This window comes from Cervus canadensis, chromosome 7, assembly GCF_019320065.1.
Source record: "Cervus canadensis isolate Bull #8, Minnesota chromosome 7, ASM1932006v1, whole genome shotgun sequence".
Classification (NCBI taxonomy): Eukaryota; Metazoa; Chordata; class Mammalia; order Artiodactyla; family Cervidae; genus Cervus; species Cervus canadensis.
The window spans coordinates 58,361,609-58,379,900 of record NC_057392.1 but is presented as its reverse complement, the minus strand read 5'-3'; positions in this window follow the sequence as shown (position 1 = coordinate 58,379,900).

The window sequence follows — 18,292 nt, the reverse complement described above, 5'->3', positions numbered from 1 at the left end:
CCATTTATACATGGATCTTATTTAATCTCACAACAACTGAGCCAGGGTAGGAAGTATTTTTATCTCTTTTTTACAGAGGAGGAAGGGGAGAGGTTAAGTAACTTGCCCAAAGTTGCTGAGCCAGTAAGTGAGGCCTGAGGCTGGGATTCCCACCCTGAGACTGCCTGCACACTTGAAAGGTTCAGAGGATAAATAACTAGAACCAGGGAGAGGGTTAGGAAAACAGCTTCTGGAAATAAATGTCAAAGGAGAAAGGGGGTGGAGTGGGAATGGGGACTCAGAGGCCCCTTAGATGCAGAAACGTGTGTGTGTGTGTTGGAGGGGTGGGTGTGCATATGCAGTGACTTCCCCAGTGTCAGAAGGAGGGAACCTTGGGCAGTAAACCTTTCTGGGGCAATGAACAGGTTTCCAAGGAACCTGCCCATCCCAAATTAGAGTCTGGCTGGACCCGGTAGGGAGTGTAGGCAAAGCCTTGTGGATCTCCGGGTTCACACGGAGCAGTCCCGCACTTCTTTCCAGGCAGGGCAGAGCTCCGTAGCGGAATTCTAAGTAGGGACGGTAGCTAGGGTTTGGCGATGCTGAAGGTCTGCAGGCAACCGGCAGCTATTTCAGGTGCAGGGGGCCAGACCCCGGGAGGCAGACCAGGCCGGCGAGAGTGGAGTTGGTCCAAGGCGGAGGTTGAGGCATTCGACCCGCCAGCCCAAAGCCTGACAGGGAGAGGGGCAGGGGCCGCGCTGGGGCCGGTTCTGGGGCCGCTCCGCCCCTCGCCGCGCGCTCCCGCGCTGGGGCTGGACCCGCAGCGCGGCTCCTTAGTATTCCCCCCACGGAGCCCAGCGGCGCTGCAGAGGCTGCCCGGGGGAGGGGCGCCCCGCGAGGCTCAGGCCCCGGGCGGTGGGGGCGGGGGAGCTGAGAGGGAAGCCTCGGGCATCGGGGATCCAGTGGGACGGAGCCCTCCTCTCTTCCCTAGCTGGGAACTCTGCCGAGGGCGGGGGCTAGAGGGGACGAGGTGGGGGACCCAGGCCGCCTTGGACCTAGGCGCCGCCGCTGTCATCGGCGCGAGGTGTGGCGGGCGGCCAGAGGAGGGGAGGCGGTGTTGAGTGGCGTCCTGCGCATCCTGTCCTGCGCCGCATTCCCGGGCTGAGGGCTCAGATAAAGGGGAGGGGGTGTTCCAAGCTCCTGCTCAAGTGTCGTCTTCCTACTCTCGAGGCCCCGGGATGGGGGAAGGTCCGTGGCCCGCGTCTCCTGGAGTGACCCCCTCACTTATTCCTTCACTTTAATCATTTTAGCGGGACTCTGGGATGGAGACTCGGCCCGAAGAGGTAGGGCATCCCCGCAGTGGGTAGGCAGAGAAAGTGGGACCATGGGCTTTGAACGCCGAGGGAGGGGTGGGGTCTGGGAGCCGCACAGTGAAGGGGCACTTGGTGGGTGCGCTCCAGGACGAAGATTTGAAGGGGGCATAAAGTACTCTGTTGAATGTGCCTTGTGCAGCACGGGACACATACCTCCCTTCACTTGTGTCCGGATTTGTTACTTCCCTGCAAGCACACCATGTCCCCAAATCACGTCCTTACCCGTGTTCTTACGTCCAGTTACAATACCCTGCCTGGCCCCACCTCCCAGCCCACACACTATAAGAGCTTCCCAAGATTGAGAAGAGGTGGGGGAAGGGATGCAAAGAAGGGAGAACAAAAGCCATCCCCTTCGTAGAAGGCGCCTCCCCCCAGTGCATTCCTACCTGGGCCGCCTAACCCTACTATCAACCCGTGTCTCACTGGGAGCTGAGATGAGTCCTCAGTCCTTGAGCAGTGATGTCGAGGGGCGTGGTTAGGGCATAGGAAGTTTGAGGATACTCAGGAGGAGTCTGGCTTTCCTGCGGGCAGGGGAAGAATGAGAGGTAGTGAGGTCTTGATCTGGTTAGAGTCTTCCTTAATTAATTACACACTCCTGGGGGCAGAACATTTGATCTCCCAAGCTAGTGCTTGAAAAGGGAAGCCAGAGGGCTGTGGGTGGGGGAGAGTGTTGAGCCTAGAGTTGGGGCCGCTTCCCCTCACCTCCCTCATCCCATCTGCCCCAGAGAGGCAGTTGCAGCCCCAAATGACCCATGTCATGCCCCTCTCTGTGCCTGAGGGCAGAGAGTAGGGACAGGTAAAGACGGTAAGCTACTCTAGGCTGTACTCGGCCCCCCCACAGTATCGCCCTCCTCCACAGTGGCCCCAGGGAGAGGGTCCTGGACCAGGAACTATTAGATCTAAGCCTGGGTGGCCAGACCCTGAATTCGAATCCGGAGTTCTGGGGCGCCTGGGGCAGTGCAGTGGGAAGATTTAGACTGCAGATTTAGACTACAGGCAGACCTGGGATCAAAGCCCAGCTTTTTACTCTTTGACCTTGGATAGGTTGACTTCTGTGTGCCTCCATGTCCTCATCTATAAAAAGGTGTAGTGATCATTTCTACCTCATGAGATTGTTGCAAACATGAAATCAGTTAATACATGTAAAGTGTGTGCCAGGATCATAGTAAGTACTCAAAAATGTCAGCTACTATTTTTATTAATATGACGTTTGAATAAAATATAAGAACAGATAGGAAAATGCCGAGTAGTGCTTGGTGCATAGCTGGGATCCAGTAAACCAAGGGGTGGTGTGGGGAATCCACCAACCCCATTCTAGCCACGGGAATGATTGGCATTTTGCTGCAGGCTTAGCCCAGGCTGTCCCACTTCCTGGGATAGTTCAACTGGGGCCCCAGTGGTTTGAAAGCAATGAGGGTGAGGATGCTGAAGCTCACTATGGGGTAGAGAATGCAGCAAGTGGCTGAGGGACCATGGTTTCTGCATGTGACCCCTTAGTGCACTGACCCTGGGTGTGTTTGGGGCGGGAGGGGATTCTTTCCCTCCAATATTCATTCATTCTTCAAATATTTACTGGATATTTGTTGTGTGTCAGGCACTGTGCTGGGCACTAGGATACTGTGATGAACAAGAACAAAGACAGATGCTGCTTCAAAGAGCTTAATCTAATAGGGGTATAGATGCTCTTCAAATAATAATGCAAAAAAAAAATGTATATAATTACAAGTCAAGGTAAGTGTTACTGGTGCAGGATCGAATTCCAGCTCTAGTGACCTGAACTAGTCTAGTGCAAGGCCGAGCATCCTCTAATGCCCTCAGAGGAAGCTGGGGCCCTCATTACTCTCCAGGTCCCTTTATTTAGCCTTTTGGTATCTGACTCTGAGTATATCTTCATTCACTCTGTCCCTGCCTCACTTCATTTATTCAACATACCTTCATTGGACCCTTCCATAGGCCAGCCCGAGTGTATGGAGCTGAGGGTGTGGGGATGAACTGGTTAAGCTCCCACTCCCTTAAGGTGTGGGGGACACAGCTCACAGGGGGACACTGATATATAAACCAACTATACAAGTGGTGGGTAAGTACTACAACTAGGTAAGCACCCGGGGCTGGAGGAAGGGACCCAGGCTTGAATTAAGCCTTGAAGGCTGTTTGCAGTTAGCAAGAAGGGAGTAGGGAGCAGTATATACAAAGGTCCTGGGCTAGGTAAGAGCAGGGCACAGAGGCCATTCCAAGTCACGATGAGGAAGGAACAGGGTCATGGACAGATGACACTGACCAAGACTTCCCCTTTGTCATGATTCCTCCTCAGTCAGGCCATCCATTTCTCACAGCCCAGAGGGCTGGCTAGTCTTGGGCATGTGGTCCCAGCAGTTCTACAACTCAGGCATCCTCGCCTCTCCTACTTCTGTAGCCCTCTGCTCTGCCTGTTCCCTGCTACACACAGCACATCTGTCTACAGCATTTCTGAGCACCTGCTGTCTTCTATCCCTATTCTACGGGAGAGATGATGTGTCTTGGTTGAGGTCGCAGAGCCAGTCAAGGGCAAAGCCTGGATCCGAATCAGACTTAACCCATCCACGATTCTGTGTTCTTCTCACTACATCAAGATCCCTTGGAAGGGGGCCTAAGGGAAACTAGAAGTGCACTTGGACCACTTTAGAGTGACCCTCTTCCCCCCTTCCCCTCTACCCTGGAGGGGGGTCTGCACTCGTGGGCAAGGGCTGCCTCAGTGTTCCTTCTTCAGAGAAGGAAGGGGAAGAAAGAGGAGATCTGGGCCCCCAGGTGCTGAAGGCCCTTGTCAGGAGTGCAGTCCAAGAATGGTATAGGGTTCCACCTTGGGGGGTGGGTCTGACAGGCAAGCAGCTCTGTCCCTCCATGTTGCCTCCCTGCCCCTCTCTGTTTCTCATTAATTATTCCTGTCTCATGGAGCAGGAATGAAAACAGCCTCGAGATCTGGCTGGAGGCCTGCTGTGACATCAGCCCCGAGGTGGCTGCCCTGACCCTGACTGTTGGGGGCTGGGGAAGACCCCCTTCCCCACTTTGTCTTGGCCTGACAGGGAGAAGGAGAAAGGCAGGAGACAACCCTGCCTGAACCCCTCTCCCTTCCCTGGGCATTGAACTTGGGGCATGTGAGTGAAAGAGGTGGCATTTGCCTGAGGGGACCAGGAAGGGTGTGTCTGCAGGACCGTGGGTAGGGGTACAGGAGGCTGCTCTCCCCTGAAGCCTCTGCTTCCCACAAGCCTACCACTCCTTCCACTCAGCCACCCCAGCACCGCTCCTGAGCATGGTCCTCCCACATCCTCTCCACCTACTTTTGAAGTCACCACTGCACTCTTCCCTTGTCCTACCTTCCTCCCAACCTCACCTCCCTTGACCTTTCTGAGCCTCAGGTTCACAGTTAGGCTTCTTCTCGGTCTTGGTACCTGGCCAACCAGACTCTTCTTGGCTCCAGCCTCTTGGCTTTCACACCCAGATGCTGACCTCTCACATACAGTGACCTCCTCCTCCCTCCTAACTGGCCTCCACTTAGTACAGCACACCGGACTACGCTATGATCCTGGTTATATCACTTAGCTATCTCCTCCAGACTGCAAGTCTGATACCCCAGGCTCCCACCACTTCCTCCTGTTCTGCCTAGTTTCAAAATCTTTGGTTCCCAAACCCCTTCTTCTCCCCACCTGAGGGCCTTCTGGGGTATACGTCTCTCCCAGCCCAGCCTGTACTATTCCCACTCCCAGACAATCCCACCATGTTTTTCTTGTTTTGCTTATTTCCAATAAAATTCCCTCTGCAGCAGCTGTGTAGACTTTCCTACGCTAGTTGAGCCCACACTTGCACCTTATTCCATTCTTACCTCCTACTTGACTAAAATAATGCATTCTTGCCAGGCACTGAGCCGCAGGCAACAGAGATAAGTGCGCTGCCTTCAAGAAGCCTCCAGCCCAGGGGAATATAAAGGCAAGTGACAGGGTGATATAGGGATATTCCAGGTGTCACTGATGGATTTTGAAGGGGAGAATGACATCATGATCACAGTGTCTGGGAAGTGAAGTGAGGCCAGTGTGGGATGTATTGGAGGAGACAGAGATGGTGGCAGGTAGACAGGGGAGGAGGCCACAGTCTAGGTGGAGGATAGTAAGTCCTAGATGGAGATGGGGTGAGAAGGTGCTGCAGAGATGACAAGGAGAAGATAGGTGTGAGGGATAGGTGCAAAGGTAAGTAGCAACACGCTTAGTGACTGAAGGGGTGCAGAAGGGGAAAAACAGTAGATGTCTGAGCCTGGGAGATTCTGAGGACTGGGCAGTCAGGCATCCTTTGGTACCATTTATGGATTCAGGAGTACAGGAAGAAGAATAGGATATGAGAACAATGGGCTCAGTTTGAAGCTTTCCAAGAGAGGTGCCCAGTAAGCCATTGAATATATGGATCTGGAGCTCAGGAGAGAGGTCTGAGTTGGAGTACCAGGCACAGCGTGGAGTCCAGGGATGAAGTTTAGATCGTGGGCAGGATTGCCCAAGAGAGTAGTACAGAGAAGAGAAAACAGGTTGAGGTGGGTGTGTGGGGAAAGCCCCCTCACTGCTCCTAGGCATCCTTCATGCCTCTCTGAGAGCTCTGTGACATGCATTATCTGTTTGTCTTTTCTCCCTGGATGTGGGCTCCTTGAAGAAGGCAACACATCCTTACGACGCATATTTCCCAGGAAGATATATGTGGGTCTGGCACAAGATAGAAGCTCATTAATGCCTGAAGGATGGAAGAATGATTATAGTAGTATGTTGCTGCTACTGCTGCTGCGTTGCATCAGTTGTGTCTGATTCTATGTGACCCCATAGACAGCAGCCCACCAGGCTCCTCCGTCCCTGGGATTCTCCAGGCAAGAACACTGGAGTGGGTTGCCATTTCCTTTTCTAATGCATGAAAGTGAAGTCAGTCAGTCGCATCTGACTCTTAGTGACCTCATGGACTGCAGCCTACCAGGCTCCTCTGTCCATGGGATTTTCCAAGAGTACTGGAGTGGGTTGCCAGTGCCTTCGCCGAGTAGTATGTTGAGGGCTTACTATGTGCCAGGCACTTTTCTAAGTGCTCTACATTTAGTAATTAATTTAATCTTCAGGACAACTTAACATTTCCAACTCTCAATGGAAATGTACTCTTGCCATTTCCACATTACACTTGGGAAAACTTGACTAAGAAAAGTTAAATAACTTGTTCGAGATCAAGTAGAAGGAAGAGTTAAGATGTGAATCCAGGTAGTCTAAATCCAAAGTTGATGCATTTTACTCCCACACTATTCTGCTTCTCAAATAAAATCTTATAATAAAATCAACTACTGTTGATTGCCATTACTGAATGCTTACTGTGCCAGGCACTGTGCTAAGAATGTTATTAGGTTATTTAATTTATTTCTATATAAATGAATGAATAGATAAATGTTTTGATGGATGGAGTAAAATATGTAGTACATATATATATACATATATATGCATGAAACAAGTGGATGAATTATGGATTAATGAATCAATGAGTAAAGGAAAAAAGTGGCAAATAAGTGGCAGGATGGATAGGTGAATAGATAAGTGAATGTCTGTATGAATCAATAGTTGAATAACTGGATGACAGGTAGGTGGATGGATAAATGAATATATGGCTGGATTAATAGTAAGATGAATGAAAGGATAGGCAGCAGGTGTATGGATGAGAGAATGAATGGATGGATGGGCGAATGAATATGTGAAGAGATGAAAGAATAGGTGAGTTGGTGAGTGGATAGAAGGATAGAAGGAGAAATGGAAAGATGAATGAATACAAAAGCATAGATGAGAAGATTGTTAGGCAGATGAATGGGTGAATGGATGGATGAGTAGATAAATGAATGGATGAATGGAAGGATGGATTAATGGTAAGATGACTTGATAAGACAATGGGCCTATGGATGAAAGGATACATGAATGGACAGAAAATTAGATGATTAGATGGCTGGATGATTGGATGGTTGGATGGATGAGTGAATGTTTAGATGGTTGGATGGATAAAGGAATGAATTCTTGTATTTGGGGCTATAAAAGAGAATAAAAAAACCCACAAATTATAGCCTCTATCCTTTTCCCTCCATGTAGCTATGACTTGTCTTAGCCATTTCTTCCACATTGGCGTATGGAGTATATCTTGTCCTTACCCACCCTCTGTAAACCCACAGCCAGGCACCAAAGCTTGGTCCTAAACACCTCCCCACATCCGCTGACCCCCCAGTACAGAGACATCCTGGAATGGATTCCAGCAACCCTGATTCCTTTCCTGGTCTTCTGCCTTGATGTCCAGGGAAAGCACCTTCCAAATGACCAGCCTAGAAAGAAGGCGAGTGGTGGTTGAGGGGGAGGATGGGGGTGGTGGGTGCTGCCCACTCTGTCCCCTGTGTGGTCTCTTTAATAGGCCTTACCCAGAGCCCCAGGACACAAGCAGATGCTAAGGATGGAAGGCTGAGATTAAAGTGGGAAACTAACAGGCATCTCAGAAGGTGTTAGGGGCACAGTGTTAGGGAGAAAGGAGGGTTCTCTGGAGCTGGCAGGACAGCCATATCTATCCTTAGGTAGAGAAGGCATTTTTGGAATAGCAGTCAGGTCAGGCAGGCTAGAAAGAATGAAGCAGGCTCCATCTCTGAAGGCATTCAATTAGAAGTCCTTAGCTCTACCACAGGGGAACTAATGCAGCTGCTTCACACGGTCAGTGAGAAAATGAAACAAGCTGATGCAAAGAAAATGTGGAGCACACAGTAACAGATGCTTCCAAGAAGTAATAACGTGTGAAGTTTTCAGTTTTTCTGGGGAAGATAAGCTAAGGACTCCCTGCTTTGTGTCTGTTTAGGAAGAAGTATAGGATTGGGGGGATAGTTGATGTGATGGATATAATGTCCCCGTGGCCTCGGGGAACCAGCGTAGCCTCATGGGAACCTCCTGGTGAAGCCTTCTCCTGCTTTCTGCCCCCATTAGCTCAGGTCCTTGGGAATCTTCAAGGACTGAGCAGAAAGCAGTGGCATCGGGGTACAGGTGGGAGTGGATCTAGCCATGGAACCCCTGAGGAAGCCAGACCAGCCCCACAGCCCCTGAGCCTCCTTCTCTGGGCCAGGCGCCAGCAGGCAGGGCACCCTGCTCCATGCTGAACAAAAAAGAGCTGCTTGTTGTAGGGGATGAGTCATGGGGACCCTAGAATGGCCCTGGAAGGATAGAAGGGGAGAGGATTCCCCCTCCGATCCAGGAATGGGCCTTCTCCCACAGCCCGTGAGTGTGTGGGGAGCATGTTGATCAAAGGAAGCCAGAAACTGAGATTTATACCTTTTCCCTTTCCCACTGTTCTTCCTTTCCCCTCTCTTGTCTCATCTCATCTCCACCACGTTGACATGTTTTCAGGTGGAAGAACAGAGGCTGGGCGTCTTACCTTGGCTTTCACAGAGAGCTCTAATACTGAATAGCTGAACCCGACTCAGCTGGGGGCACTTTCTCCTCCTAAACTAGACTTGTACTGGGCAGAATATATGAAGGGAGGAGAAGCGAATGATTATGTCTTGTGTTAGACTTTACGTATTTTCACACCCACCGCAACCCTATGAGGTTATGAGGAACATGTTATTACACCATTTTACAGTCTCAGGAAAGTAACTCACCCAGGGTCACATGCCTGTATTTGAACCCTAGGTACCTGACACTTGACAAGAGTGGTACTTAGAGAGGGGCCCTTGAAGATAGTGGTTGGGAGAGGAGACAGGAGGCTCCAGTGGCACAGGGAATACTGGGGTGTTTTTCTGTTTGGCTCAGCACCAGGGCTGTGGCTTGACATGCCTCTCTGTGCTATGAGCCTAGTTCTGCATATGCAAAATGAAGATGCTGAATCTGCCAACAGGGCAGTACCCAAACCAGCTCCCACCCGAGGGCTCAGGAAATGACACACCTGAACTGCAGAACAGATTGTTGGACCCATCTCCAAGATCATCTCCCAGGATAGGGGTTTGCAGATGGCTGATCAGCAGCCCCTATGAGGACCAGGTGTCCTGGGCTGAAGAGTGGCCTCCAGGCTGACCCAGACCCAGCAGTGTGCGGTGGTGGACAACTCAGCCTCGGCGGGAGGTGGCCAGGGCTCAAGTCCTGCTGTGATATTAGACACATTACTGAACATCTCTGGGCCTCAAACTCCTTTTTTAACAAACAAAGGAAGAAAACCTTTTCTGCCTACCTTCTAGGTATAAGGCCTGGAGGAAGAGACCTTCTACATCGTGGGGGTCTGACTCTGGGTCAGAGCAAAGTCTTGGGAAAGGTGGGGGTTGAATGGGATCTCCGCCTGACCTTTCTGCTGGTGAGGGCTGTTAGGAAGCATGAACCAGCACGCTGGGGGAGGGGGGCGCTGCCTATGATTTTTTCACAAGGCTAACTGTGCACAGGGCCGGCTTCCTCCTGATACTCCTGCTGCACTACCTGAAACAACAGCCTTTCCTGCTCCAGGGAACTAGAGAACGTGTTTGAGGCAGGCAGGGGTGGCTAGTAAGATGGAGATTTGCATCTAGTTTGGCAGCTAAGTTCTACCGAGGGCAGGGCTGGGCTCTGGGCTCAGCTCTAGAACATCCTCTGCTCCCAGTACAGGTGGGGTGACCCAGGCCCCAGGAAGGACAGCCGGCAGAGTCTCGGCGCCCACATTCTCAGGCCTGAGGCAGAGGTCTGAGTGACCAGTCTCCCTCTGGGGGCTGCAAGCTGTGTGGAGGCTGGGAGTGCCCAGAGAAGGGGTGTTAGGGTCCAGGGGTCAGTGTGTGGGGGGGTTCATTCCTTCTTCCACACAGGCCTTGGCTGAGGCAGGCGCTCAGGCTGAAGGGAGGCTGGGGGAAGGGAGGGCAGAGCTTTGCAAAGGAGGAGGCAGGAATTCTGGTTGGAAATCATTCAAATGAGGCTATGAAACCAGAACCCTGTCTCAGAACAAATTGGCCAGATTTGGCCTGAGGGGAAGGGGGGTTACCAGGGGAGGGGAGGAGGTTAGGCCCCCGAATGAGGGGGGAGGGGCTGGACAGGATTCGGATGTGTGTTCCCGGGAGGAGCCCAGGCCTGAGCTGTGATGGGGAGAAGGGGCAGCCGTCCCCTGGGAGGCTTGCTGTGACACAGGAGGGAGAAGCCAGGTGCCCCAGCCACCCCTGCGCCCTTCCTGAAGGGGACAGGGCTAGGCCATCATTGCCACTCACCAGCACGGGGCAGCTGTGTCCCTGCTCCTGTTCTACTTCTGAAGCAGAGGAGCCCCTGTGACTCCCCATCTTACTGAGTATTCATTCAAAATTTCTGTTTCCCTTTTTAAGCCTCCTGCTCTGTGCTAAGCCTGAGGGTACACAGATGAACTTGGCTGAGCTCTCAGCCAGGGCGCGAAGGAATGGATTGCTTAAGGCTTTGAGGTGTAACTTAAAAAACAGATTCTCATTCCTTGTCCTAACTGGGGAGGTGTCTTGGGGGTGCCCCTCACAGAGCAGAGCTGCCCTAGGAAGTCTGGGGAAGGGCCTTTCCTCCCCAGTCAGAGCCAGGACCAGGCATGGGTCTGAAAGAAGGGGAGGGGTGGGCAACAGGGGGTTCACTGCGGGGCAAGGCGGGGGCACACAGTGAGGAAAAACCAAGGCCTTCAGAGACCCATCAAAGAGCTGCTGTGTGAAAGAGGCAACCTTGGAGGGGTCACCCGGGTTCACACCGCCTGGAGAGGCATGAAGGCCCCGTCTGATGAGGGCGGGGTGGGGGAGCGGCTTGGGGACGGGCTGAGGGAGGGAGCGGCCGGCTGGCGGGACAGTAGCTCTTCCAGCGCCAGCTTCCTGTCCCGCAGGGCGGAGCTCCAGGGAGCGCTCTTCTCGGGAGAGGTCCTGTCAGTCTGCCCGTCATGGTCTGGGTGTTTGGACCCCTTTTCCAGGAGGAAGCAAATTTCCTCAACGTCCCATCCCCATACCTCCTGGTCCAGAGTCAAGGGCCAAAATCTAGTCTGAGAACGGGATGGAAGGAGGACTCGGACTCAAAAGCCCTGACCCGGCCCCCTTTCTGCCCTGACCCTCCGCTAGCCTGATCCCCACCCTGGGGTCAGTCTGCAGGCTGCTCCTCCGACACTACCCCCATCAGGTGGGCCTCTGCCTTTGTCAAACTTTCTGTCCCTATCTCCTTCCTCCCTGTGACTCAAGTCCCAACCTGTGGGGGGGAACCAGAGACTGATGGGGATCCCCGTCCCCATTCCTACCTGAGCCCACTCACCTTCTAGAGACCTTGCTCCCCACCACCTCCAGTGTGGGGGGCGGTCTCGGAGTCCTCTCTGCCCTGCCCGCCCCCTCCCAGGGCCAACAGAGGCACCGGATGCCTTGCTGTTTTGCCCTCAGTGTAGATTCCGGGGGTCTTCACTGACCTACCGCCTCAGAGTGTGGGTACCCCCCACCCCACCTCAGCGAGCTCTCAGAATTCTCTGTTTTCCCCCCAGCCCAGTGTGGACTCCCAGAGTTCTCCTCCGTGAACTCCCCAAAGGGAGTTCTTGAAGAAAGGTACTTCTGAGGGAACTGGGGGGGACGGGGTGGGGGTGGGGAGTCATGGCTCAGGATGGGAGGGTCCTCAGCTTCTGGCTCCTCCTTTGGGGATCAGGCTGGGCCCTGGACCTCTCTTCTCAACCCCTCCTCTCGACTGAGGGGGCTGCTGTGGCGGGTGTGTGAGCTGGAGGGGGATGGGAGGGGCAGGGGAGGTGGGGGAACCGGTCTTGTGTTGTTCTTGGCTTGGAGCCCCCCACCCCAGGGAAATCCTGACTCTGTGGAAAACTGAGCAGGCAGTCAGGCAGGGGAGGAGGAGTTGGAAGAGGAAGAGGAGGAGGAGAGGGGAGGAGGACAAGGGGCTCAGGGTGAGGTGGGGGCAGGGGCTCCTCTCATAAATCAATCCCACCAGCTCTCAGGCCTGACAAAAACCAGAGACCCAGGGTCCTTTGGGGGCTGGGGCCAGGGAGGGGGCATGCAAGCCATCTGAAGGGCTGTGGGGGAGGAAAGGCCAAAATGAGGGGCAGCATCCTGCTCAGAGGCCCTGCCTCAAGAACCCCCAAAACAACAGGTGTGTGTGTGTGTGTGTGTGTGTGTGTGTGTGTGTGTCTGTGTGTGTGTGTGTGTGTGTGTGTAGGAGGGGGTCTGAGAAAACAAGTTACAAGTACAGGAGCTGAACCAGGGTGGCTGTGACAGATTGATGGGTATGGGGGTTTCCCTCTGGTCAGCTATTCAGAACATTTTTATTGCCCTGAGTTCTGGCCTGGTTCAGCTCCCGAGGAACGGTGTGATTTCAGACAAGCGTTTGACCTCTCCAAGCCCCTCAGTCTCCTAGATGTGAGAGAGTGTGTGATGGGCATGGGAAGTGGTCTGGCCCCACTCTGCCAAGCCCTGACACCGCACCCCAGCCCTTCTCGGTGCCGTTGCGTGCAGCAAAGAATATTGCTCAGGAGCTGGCACGACAATAGTTAAAAGAGTCAAGGTGCTGCTGTTTGATAGCTGTGATCTTGGGCTGAACACATAACCTTTCAGAGCCTCAGTTTCTGTATCTGTCAGATGGCCTCATAATGCCTCCCTGGCGGGGGCTGTTACACCAGTGAGTAAGACAACGCATGTTAAGTGCTTGGGATGGCAGTTTCTTCATTAAAGGCTGTTGTTTATTTTGTGTCCACCTCTTGAGTGTCTACAAGTTTTAGCCTTCCAAGGATAACTATCAAGTGGCCCCAGCTCCAAACCTGTGACACAGACACCCTTGCAACCTGCCCGCCTCAGTATTTCCAAGGACTCCTGAGATTTCTGTGCTTCTCCTCCCCCAGCCATCCTGACATGGCTGGTGCCCTCCTGACCCGTTGCTCCACTTAGGATACAGGGACTCAGGGCTGTGCCTCATGGGCCATCACCAAAGGTCTCAGCTCTGGCAGGATGATGCCGCCAGCACGGTGCAGCCAAGCACGTGCTCTTAAACATCAGCTGCTGTCCTAAGCTTTAGTCCTGCGGGTCACTGGCCTATTCCTGCAAAGAAACAATGCCATTTTCTCAATCCTTCCTCTCTAGGTACTCCTCTCAATGTCTTATTTCTGGTCCTTACTCCATCCCCATTCAGATCCCTGTGTTTTTAAAAAATATTTATTTGGGGGCACTAGGTCTTTAGTTGCAGCATGTGAACTCTTAGTTGCAGCATGTGGGATCTAGTTCCCTGACCAGGGATTGAACCTGGGCCCCCTGCATTGGGAATGCAGTTTCTGAGCCACTGGACCACCAGGGAAGTCCCCACTGTGGTTACTGTCAGAGCCCCTGGGGATCTCTTTGGGCTTCCCTTCAGTCCCAACTGGACCTGGGCCTTACCCGGTTCAACTAGATCCCTGATATGGTACATGGAGACATTGCAACCAGCAAAAAGGGTCGACTTTTGACGTACAGTATGTGCCTCTGTGAGAATGCCAAGGGATAGCAGTATGTTTATATCTTAGAAAGTAGTATTTTCTTTGCAACTATATTATATGATTATTCCCCAGGAAAATCACTTTGGCCAACCTGCCTTCTACCCTCAGCTCCCCTCCTTGCTCCCAGGCTCACCTTCTTCTCCAGGTGTCAGGACCCTTTCATCAAGGGAAACCCACAAAGTGTGTTTTTGGATGGTTAGGGAGTGGGGAGGCAATGGTCCAGGCCGCTCCAGGTCTCTACTCGTGAGTCTGAACAGACACACTGGACTGGGCCAAGCCAAGGGCTCAGCTTGGGGAGAATTGGGAGGGGAGGGGGTTCCCCTTTCCCAGGAGGCCCTGCCTTCCTCTGGGATTTCATACCCCAATTCATCCCCAAGGGTCCACTCCCCAAGATAGGAGAACCATGATGGAATCAGAGGCCTAAGAAGGCCTGGACTTCACTGAATGGCTGTTATAGGGACCAGACCTCCGATGTCTGAAGGTGTGGACTCTCCATGGAGAAGGAAGCCTGGAGGTGAGGGGCTGGCTTACAGGCTCTCAGAGAGAATCTTGACAAATCTGTCTTCTCCACTGGAGGATGGGGTCAGTACAGGCATGCCGTGGGAGCACTTTGGCCTGCTGGGCCCGCTGCTCTTGAGAGGTCTCGTCTTCACATGAGTCGCCCCCGAGCTCTGAGGAGTCTAGCCAGCTCAGCTAGGACTATCTCGAGAGACCATTTCTCAGACAGCAGGGTCCCCACTCGGCAACCTGCATGACGAGCAGGCAACCAGGCTCTGCTTGACCATTCCCAAGGACTGGGCAGCTCACAAGGTAGCCCCTTCCAGGTTGGGTGGTTGAGATGATTGAGAAGTTAGATATGGAGCATCTGACAAGCCTTCAAGGCTGGTCCCTCTGTGGAAGTGAGGAGGGGTTGGGGAGCACAGCTGGGATGTCTCTGTGAGGGAGGGAGACAAGGCAGGCTGCTTGTTTAGGGTGAGGCCTAGATCCTGGGGAAAATGTTTAGGCCTGGGAAGTAAGGGACAGGGTTTGAGTCTTTGCTCGCCATTAACTAATGAGGGAATCCTTCTTTTCCCAGGGCCTCAGTTTCCCTAACTGCAAACTTTATGGGCTGGGCCTGGGGACTTCTAAGGGCTCTGCCCCTGGCAACGGATGCTCTTCCACGAGTCTATGAATAGTTGGCGAAGAGGGATCAGGTCTTGGTCCATGGGGGCTGGGCTGGCGCGAGATGCTCAGAGAATGGGCCTTGTGTGGGACTGGACAAGGTTCCCTTTCATTTCGTGAGGCTTTGGCAGCAGCCCAGGGCCCACAGACTCTCTCTCCCGCCAAGGTCAACCTGACCCTGACCTGGGGGGCACCACTGCCTGGGGCAGTTGAGGTCAGGAGTTGGTGACTTGGGAGAAGGAGCCCAGTGCAGAGGTTCAGACTCCTGTCCTCTGGCTGGGCTGAGGGTCTGAGCAACTGTAGTTCTGTGTGTCTGGAGTTCCTGACACCTACCCAGGGCTCCACCCCACCCCCACTGCAATCTTGGTGGTCCTTGGAAAGACCTTCACTGGTCTTGGCCTCAGAGAAGCTTGGTATGGAATCCAGGCCTGCCACTTACTGGCCCAGTGACCTTGGGCAAGTCACTGCCCCTCCTCATCTAGAAGTCAGGGCCGCTCATGCTACTTTGGGGGTTGCTGGGGAGCTAAGACACCTGAGCAAGCATCACACTCATCCATGGAGTGTGGCTGTATCGTTACTGGAAGCCCAGCTGATCAGAGACAGTGACAAGGAACCAGAACCAGATTGGACTCGCTTCCTGCTGCCTCAGCCCTCTGTCTAGTGGTCTGTTTGTCCATCAGAGCACTGGGGGCTTCCAATTCTCAGGCCCTAAAATCTGTACAATTTAAAGCAGTCAAAACAAACCCTTCACTCAGTTTATGCAGAAAGGGCACAAGCTCCTGGCCGGGCCTAATGGGTTCCAGGTGTGCATTTCTCCTGCAGCGGCTGAAGCAGCTACGGTGGCTGTGGCTGTGACTCTGCCCGGCTGGCTGGGGGGTTCAACTGGGCCAGGCCTTTCCAAACTGGCCTCCAGCCTGTGAGGAATGTAGAGTGGGGCCGGGCCTACCCAGTAAGGTGGGACAGCCCACCTTGTGCTCAGGAGCCTAGAGTTCAGAGCCAGGAGGTGCATATGTGGGCGTCTCCCAGCTGCTTCCCCACCTCTCCCCAGAGCCCCCCCCCACCGCCCCAGTCAATGCTGGGCACCTCGGGTGAGTCCGGCCTTGACTTCAAGAGGTTCTGGGGTTGCCGAGATGACTTTCACAGACCTGTAAAACTCCTTCTCACAGAAGGTCGACCATGGGAGTAACCTCCTAGAGAGGCTCAGGGAACCAGGTGGGAGCCCAGAGGGCAGGAGTGAGGTTTCTTTAATTACCATTATATATTAATTATCATGTTATATAATCAGAGTGACAGTCGTTATTTATTAATGGTGAACCATGGGGCCAGGCACTATATTCAGCGCTTTTCATGCATGAGCTCAAGCACAGCCATACATGGCTAGGCTCTTGTTCTCTCCTGGAACAGAGAGGGGACAGGAGGCTCAAGGGTCCCAAGAGCCTTGCCTGAGGATCACTTGGTCAGGAACCTGCTGAAGTGGGGTTTGAGCCCAAGGCTGTCTGACCTGAAGGCAAGGCCCATCCCACTCTACAACACTTTTCATGGGTTGGTCCCAGTCTGTCCCTAAGGTGTCAGGGAGAGTGCAAGAGTGCACAAACCTAAGTGTGTATGCAGGACCTGGTTAGAAGGTTCAGTTCAGTTCAGTTCAGTCGCTCAGTCGTGTCTGACTCTTTGCAACCCCATGGACCACAGCACGCCAGGCATCCCTGTCCATCACCAACTCCCGGAGTTTACCCAAACTCATGTCCATTGAGTTGGTGATGCCATCCAGCCATCTCATCCTCTGTCGTCCCCTTCTCCTCCTGCCTTCAGTCTTTCCCAGCATCAGGGTCTTTTCAAATGAGTCAGCTCTTTGCATCAAGTGGCCAAAGTATTGGAGTTTCAGCTTCAACATCAGTCCTTCCAATGAACACTCAGGACTGATCTCCTTTAGGATGCACTGGTTGGATCTCCTTGCAGTTAGTCCAAGGGACTCTCAAGAGTCTTCTCCAACACCACAGTTCAAAAGCATCGATTCTTCAGTGCTCAGCTTTCTTTATAGTCCAACTCTCACATCCATACATGACCACTGGAAAAACCATAGCTTTGACTAGATGTACCTTTGTTGGCAAAGTAACGTCTCTGCCTTCTAATATGCTGTCTAGGTTGGTCATAACTTTCCTTCCAAGGAGTAAGCAGCTTTTAATTTCATGGCTGCAGTCACCACCTGCAGTGATTTTGGAGCCCCCAAAAATAAAGTCTGCCACTGTTTCCAGTTTCCCCCTCTATTTGCCATGAAGTTATGGGACCAGATGCCATGACCTTAATTTTCTGAATGTTGAGCTTTAAGCCAGCTTTTTCACTCTCCTCTTTCACTTTCATCAAGAGGCTCTTTAGTTCTTTGCTTTCTGCCATAAATGTGGTGTCATCTGCATATCTGAGGTTACTGATATTTCTCCCAGCAATCTTGATTCCAGCTTGTACTTCATCCAGCCCAGCGTTTCTCATGATGTACTCTGCATATAAGTTAAATAAGCAGGGTGACAATATACAGCCTTGACGTACTCCTTTTCCTAACTAACCAGGTTAGAAGGTAGTGCAGGGATTTTTCTCTGGAGTGATGCCAGAAGCTTACACCCCCATCAGCTGGGCACACTGTCCCCTAGTCCAGACCCAACCCACCCCTGCCCCCAGCTGCCTCACCCCCTCACCTCTGGACTGGGCACCCCCTCAGTGTAAGCTGGGTGGCAGAGGGGACGCTCAGTATTGGGGCCACCATGTAATCATTCTACCCCCATCCACATCAGCTGGGCCCTCAGGGACATACTGGCTAGTCGCTGCTGGGGAAGGACTGGAGACCCACCCCAGGACTGCAGGTGCTCTGGGGGCATGACTACCTCAGCCCTCCTGTTTGGGTAATTATCAGTAATAATCATTTTGAGTTTCTATTGTCTCAATAATCTTCCCATACAAATAGACCTCTTATTGTTATAACTTCTCAAAACACCCTGTACTCTCCTTCTTAACACCAATTTGTAATTTTAAATTTATTTACATGTCTCTTTGGTTAATTCTGTCTTCTGGCTAGACTGCAAGCTCCAAAGGGTAGTCTGCTTTCTGCTGTAGCCCCAGTGCCTGGCACAATGCTGGCACATAGTCCACACTTGACAAATTTTTGTTGAAGATATTTATGGATGAATGAGTGAATTGGAGGCAGTGGAAAGCTAAGAAGAGGTAGGGCAGGCCATGGAAGGAGGTTAGGAAGGGAGAGAGGTATGAGGATGAAGCTTTGGAGTCTGTCTATGGAGCTGGGTGGGATGGCATTGTTGGTGGCCCCTGAGAAGCCAGGT